This window comes from Momordica charantia, assembly GCF_013281855.1.
Source record: "Momordica charantia cultivar OHB3-1 chromosome 9 unlocalized genomic scaffold, Mcharantia_2.0 BLBB01000009.1, whole genome shotgun sequence".
NCBI lineage: Eukaryota > Viridiplantae > Streptophyta > Magnoliopsida > Cucurbitales > Cucurbitaceae > Momordica > Momordica charantia.
This window is the reverse complement of record NW_028275167.1, coordinates 17,592,688-17,599,764: the sequence shown is the minus strand read 5'-3', so window position 1 is coordinate 17,599,764 and position 7,077 is coordinate 17,592,688. Positions and strand designations below refer to the sequence as shown.

General features: G+C 29.0%; 1 non-coding gene across 1 annotated transcript; it reads right to left on the bottom strand.

Moving 5' to 3' along the window:
• Positions 1 to 1,533: 1,533 nt before the first annotated feature.
• TRNAG-GCC (transfer RNA glycine (anticodon GCC)) lies at positions 1,534 to 1,604 on the bottom strand. The gene has a single exon. It is a non-coding gene; the product is annotated as a tRNA-Gly (tRNA).
• Positions 1,605 to 7,077: the final 5,473 nt, after the last annotated feature.

The window sequence follows — 7,077 nt, the reverse complement described above, 5'->3', positions numbered from 1 at the left end:
CTATTTTTGCTGCAAGATAGCCACACAATTATCCAACTAGACTTTAAACTCTATGCATGACACAAATATAAACACTAAGTCTTAATTGACTATTTTTGCTGCAAGATAGCCACACAATTATCCAACTAGATTTTAAATTATATGCATGACATTAATATAAACACTAAGTTTTAATTGGCTATCTTTGTTGCAGAATAGTCACATAATTATCCAACTAGGCTTTAAACCACACAATTATCCAACTAATCTTTATGTTATATGTATGACACAAATATAAACACTAAGTCTTAATTGGCTATCTTTATTGCAGGATAACCACACAATTATCGAACTAGACTTTATCTATATGCATGACACAAATATAAACACCAATCACAAGTGAGTAAATGTTAGCATTTTTGTTTCACCAAACATTCCGTAAATGTTAGTATTCTAGCATTCTACATAAAATAAATCATTTTTAATTGTTTTTAATTGTTTTTTTTTATAAAATACAATAAATATATTAAAATGTTATATAGTTTTATGATACATTATTTGTCGTTATTTTGAAAGGCTTATTTTTTTTACGTCATTGGTATATTTTTTATTTATCCTTAATGAACGTTTAGTTTTTATTAAAAGAAAATATTTGTATTAAATTATTTAATTTAAAATTATTAATTTTAAATATTTAATATGTTGATTATTAATTTAATATTAAAGTTAGTAAAACATATCTCTCATTAAAAGGTCTCCACATATTGTCCAAAGTCATTGAGATTCTGAATCAAGCAAAATCACGTCCCAAAAACTCAATTACCCATGAGAAATGGAAAATTCATTTAAAACCAACAAAGAAGATGATGGAATGACAAACTTACTTCGTATGGGTGAGTGGAAAATTTATAGATCCATAGCTCTATCTTGCAAAACCCTCCACTGCAATAATAAATTCAACATCCAGCCTCCCATCGATCATTTCTAATAATAGTAATAATAACTATTTTTTTAGTATAATCTATAGGGGTGGAGGATCAATTGATCATTACGACGGAATCGTGTTCGCTTTGACAATAATAATCACCCGTTTATTTTTTAACTTTTTATGTCTCAATTTAATCCCTTTAAACTTTCTAAAGAAATGAAATTATTTTTCTCTCTTTTTAGTAAAAATATGCATTTATTTCAAAATAAATAAATATGTTAAACTTTGACTAAAAGACAAATAAGAAAGCTCTTCATCCGAAATTATCGTTTATATTCTTTTAGAAGGAATCGTTTTTAACTGAAAACATTCCTAACAAAATGATAATAAAACACAATTGTCAGGGATCGAACCCAGGTCACCCGCATGACAAGCGGAAACACTCACCGCTATACTATAACGAATATTTCCTCATCCGCTGACTGTATGCGTTAAATAATAATATTTCTAAGAAAATTAAAACGAAAAAGCAAATCCAGGTCAGATGCACCCAGTCTTTCGTTTGGAATCAGACGGTTGTGATCACGGACGGCACAGATTTATTCATGGCTATGATACAAAAATTTTGCACCAGCCGGGAATCGAACCCGGGTCTGTACCGTGGCAGGGTACTATTCTACCACTAGACCACTGGTGCTCTTCGCTTAAAGCTTTTGTTTTATTTTATAATGTTAACTAATTTATGTCGTTATTAACTCCCAATGTTTTTTCTTCCTTCTTTTAATTTTATTTCAATCCTGAGCTTTCTCCTATTTTCTATTTTAAAGTTTTTCAACCTCTTAAAAACCACAATTATATATATATATATATATAATTGAGTTAATTAACTACCTCAATTATTTTTTACCTTCCTTACAAATTTAATGCATTTTTAGAAGAAACTAGTTAGATTCACGTACTATAATGTATGTGGATTAAAATTTTTAAATATAATTTTTTACAGTAAATTTTAAATATATTTTTTTATTAACGCTTAAATATTAAATATTTGACGTGAATTTAAAAAATGATGGAAGATAAATAAATGATACAAGGAGAGAGAGATAATTGATAAATATCATAATAGATTATTAAAATATAAGTACATACAGTTGTTAACTAAAATTGTTACTTGATGGTTAATTGTTTTGATATTGTTCCAAGACTTTGATTCTTGAGAAAATTAAAAAATTAAGCAAATATATTTCATCAACCATCTTTTTTTTTTTTAAGAAAATTGTCCATTTTCATAGTTAATACTAAAATTTGGATTAACATTCATTAAAAAAAAAGAGTGATATACTGCATGATTTGCAGAAAATTTAAAATTTAAGAAAAAGAAAAATGTGAATGATGTGAATCATGAAATAGCTATTAAATCTAAGGAAACAGATGTAGGTTTTTTTAATGGCAATAAAAACACTCATGATAAAGAAACTATTGGTCAAAACTAACCACGTTAGTTTGAAAACGTATGGTTATATATAGAGAGAGAGTTCAAAAGTAGTTAAAAGATCAAATAGAAATCAAGAGGGAGACATTCTTTTAAATGTCTACGTATTTTTTTTATCATCTTCTGACTTTTTTAATATCATTATATCTCTAGAAACATTGAGAAAGAAATAGAATATGGTTTATATCCCCTATCTAACACTAAATCATATATATTAATCAAAGAGCTTCATTAAATACTGGATCTTGTCTTATTTTTAGCAATCAAAAGCACTCACAAAATGACCACTGTACAAAAAGTCTTGATCAAAACTATTTATATTTGATAGAGAGACATATTAAGCTAGATACGAACATTATATATAATTTTATACTCTACCTTTTCATCGATTATGTTTGGGGATGAAAATCGTACTGCCACGTGGAGAGTAGAGAGAGGTCCATCTTCGAAGATCTTCCTTGATGGCTGACCTGAGGTCTTCCCTGGTGATCGACCTAAAGGTCTGCCCTAAAGGACGACGTGAAGATCTTCCATTAGGACTGACCTTATCAAGGTCTTGCTTGAAGACCAACCTAAAGGCTGACCTTCCTTGGTGGTCGACCTGAAGATCTTCCCTAAACATGGACATTTTATAATTTACGAAAATTTTCGTGGTGTATGACATTTAATAATTGTTAAGAAAAATAAAAAAATTGAAGTATTTCATGACAATTACCTAGACCATCTTGAGAATCTATGACATACAAAAAGTGTCACAAATGATTTTGAGCGTGTTTCATTTCTGTAGGAAAAACTGCAGCTTTGTGGATGATATTAATTATTTCGGGATTCTCCAATCGCATCGGGTATAGATTTATGATTAATAGTTTCCCTAAATACTTCATGAAACGAGTAGAAAATGGTATTTGGTACAGTGGTTTACTTACCGTGCGTAATTGCACTCTTCCTCTCTTCGATCCCGAGTTTGAGCCCAATGGATTTCAATTATTTTTTCAACCCTCTATTATCATATTTTTACAAAAAAAAAAAAAAAAACTTTTTACAATAATTTAATTATATTTTCTATTTAAAATAAATAATATATATTTATTTAGTATCCACATTTCCTTGCATAAATTTAATTGATCGTGAAAATAAAAATATGATGATAAACATAAAATAATATAAGTTAATTTTAGTTTCACCAAGCATTCCGTAAATAAAATATTTATATTTACATTATAATTAAATTTGTTTTTATTGGAATGAATGGTAGTCAACTTAATCGATTGTTTAGAAATTAACTTGGATTTAAATTGGAACTAGTTAGGTTTGTTGGAGACTATTTATCGACTGTCATGTGTCGACAAAAGAAAGTTATTGTTATTTAATAATATCTTTGATCATGATAATGTGTGCAAGTTTGTTTAGGTCAGAATGTTTTGCCGAGCTAAACTGTTCATTATGCTTTATCGACCGACCTAAAAGGTTAGAGTCGACCTACGTGAAAATGTCTGCAAGAGTGTTGAATAACACATTAATCAAACAACACGCCCTTTTTATGGGCGGTTGGGTGACTGTTAAGCCATTGTCGGGAGTCGTATTCAAGATCATCTCTATAAATAGGGATGACTGCCTCTTGCCTCTTATTACTGTAAAAACATACTTTCTTTTACTATTTTTTTATAACATTTAATTCTCTCAAAATATTGCTGCTCTCAAATATTGAATAATCTTAAAAACATCTCAAAATCATGTCGGTGGCATATTCATCAAGTTATAGAGAATACCTATACCGAATCTAGATCTTGAATCCAAGGTAATTTGTGATGTTATGGTTCCATAATTTATGAGGCTACATAATACTGATTGACAAGCATCAACATATTTTAGATTAGTGTATAGCTAGTTTCATTTTTTTTTTGGTTACTATTGTTTTTTATTGTTCTTATATAATTAGTGTTTTATGTATTTAGAACGTTTTTTTTTAATAATAATAATGTACTGATCCATTACAAGCTCATGCAGATTTTGTTGAAAAAAAATTGTGCCAGGACACCAAACGGTTTTTAATTAATTGTAAATAGTAAATTAATAAATTAATTATGAACAATAATTTGTATGAAATCTAAAAGGTTGGAATATATAACTCTTTGTCTCTCCCTTTCTCATAATATAATTTAAAGATCTTTTTAATAGTTTTAATAACTTTAATAATAATATGAAGTTAAATGAGTATAAACTATGAAGCGTCATTTGTTCAAGTTGATTTTACTTGTTTGATTTTTGAATTAAAGTTTGTTAAAAGTTGAATGATGCTACATAGCTCTTGAGTTAGTGAAGATTAAGATCCTTCACCTGTTGAGTTTGAATTTTTCATCAACGTAATGTATTGTTAGTGATTTGTTCTTTAGTTTGTGATCTTCGCTTGTTGAGTTGGGATACGTACCATGATTCCTAAAAATAATGCTGATTATAGTGCGATTTTTTTGTAATGTTTATTTTTTTTTTGTTGAATGAGTGACTTGTGGGATGATTTTTTTGGTAAGTTGGTTCTATTTTTTTATTTTATTTTATTCTTGCTTGTAGTAGTGATATATGTTAATCTGCTAAAAGTTCTAATAAGAAATGATTTTGTTCCTAGAACTACCAATTTTGTGTAATTGGAAATTTGAGTTTGTTCTGCAACCTGCTTTTGTTATGTTTTCTATAAATTTACCATTAATCATTTATATGCACAGATCAATATTAACTATGGTTGTGGCAATATTAATCTTGTGTCTATTATATTCATATAGGAATGGAGAAAGACTGTTATGGACACTTTTGGCATACCATAAACAGATACCATAAACAGATATGTAGTAACAACTGATACTCCATAGAATGATATGGTAGCTACATACTATACTTTGACCCTTTCACAATTACCATGATAATATGGATAAATGTTTCTTATTAGTTTCATTGTTTAGGTATTGCCAGATGCTCCATGGAGAACCGTCATTCAAGAAGATTGTGATTGTGGCCATTCTTTGGTTGGGTTAGCATGCACTAGGTTATTGATGTACAGTTGAATAGTTTGTTTAAATTGTGTATTAATACTTCGAACTTTCAATATGTGATCTTACTAAATATGAATAATTTATTTATATACTCGGTTCATCTACATTTGAATATAGCTTAATGATACACGAGATTGATGTAAGACTATATACGATTTGTATGTGAAATATGTCATAATGGACAGGTACTAGCAATAGTTGTGGAAAATAACTTTAAAAAACGTGTCATCATCGGTTTTATTGAGTTATATGAAAATTGTCATCAATTTCATAGTTATGACAGTTAAAAAAAGTGTCATAAATGTCGACAAAAAAGATTTAAATTGTCATTGTTAAACTTTTTTTGACAATATCCAAAATTAACTATTGTCATGGTTAAAGGTTTTATGACAGTTGTAAAGGTCAACAAAAAAGATTTAAATTGTCACAAAATAATTTTTTGTGATCTTAAAACATGTCGTCATTACATATACTATGATAGTTATTAGTTATCATTATACAAGTTTTCATGACAATGAATAGAATGTCGTTATTAAATATTTCATGACATTTGTTAAATTGTCATTATATGATTTGTCGTGACACTTAAAAAATGTCGTTAAATTTCTTGACAATTAAAAACTGTCGTGAAAACGTCTGATTCGACTGAGATATGTTTTTTGCTCTATTTCATGACAAATATAAATTGTCGTCAAATATGTTATTTGTGACAGTTTTTAACCGTGATGAATAATTCATTTATGACAAACTATAATAGTCGTTGTAAGTATATTTATGACAAATTTTCAAACTGTCATTTTTCTAGTATATAGTTTTGTCGAACAGTCACTACCTTCGATGCAGTCTTTTATCCTGCGAAATGAGCTCCATATAGAGATGTATTACAAGCTTCCAAGATTACTTTATGCTCTTCTTCCGCCACACACCATTCCATCAGAACGAAGTTTAAATAAGTAAGACTCATCCCACCTAATATCTAACATTATGAAGAAACTTCTTTACCTACTACCAGCTGAATTCATGAGGAATAATACGAATTTTAAAGTTTCAGAAGCTGTCATGCACGCATCACCAAACACAAATGGTCTACCAAGCTCTAAATGTTGACAAAGGTGCTTCAAAACTTTTGCAAAATCTTTTATAAAACGTCTATAAAAACCGCAGTGGCTTAGAAAGCTTCTAATTCCTTTAATATTTGTGAGAGGTGGTAATTTTGAAATAATATCAATTTTAGCACGATCCACCCCAATCCCACTTTTCAAAATCTTGTGATCTAAGACTATTCCCTCTCGTACCATAAAATGACACTTCTCTCGAACAAGATTTGTTTATTCGCATATTTTTAAAATGTTTTCTAAATTCAATAAACATTCATAAAAATATTCTCTAAATATTCGAGAAAATGGCCGTCACGCACCTCTAAAACATCGTTGGTGCATTGCACAGACCGGAGGCATACACTTAAAGGCAAATATCCCACATGGACAAGTGAACATTGTCTTCTCAGAGTCCTCTGGAGCAATAATAATTTGGTCGTATCCCGATATTCGACTAGGAAGATGTAAAAACTCCTTACCTGCAAGATGATCCAACACAGTAAAAGGGTCCTTTAAAATAACTACAAATATTAGCTA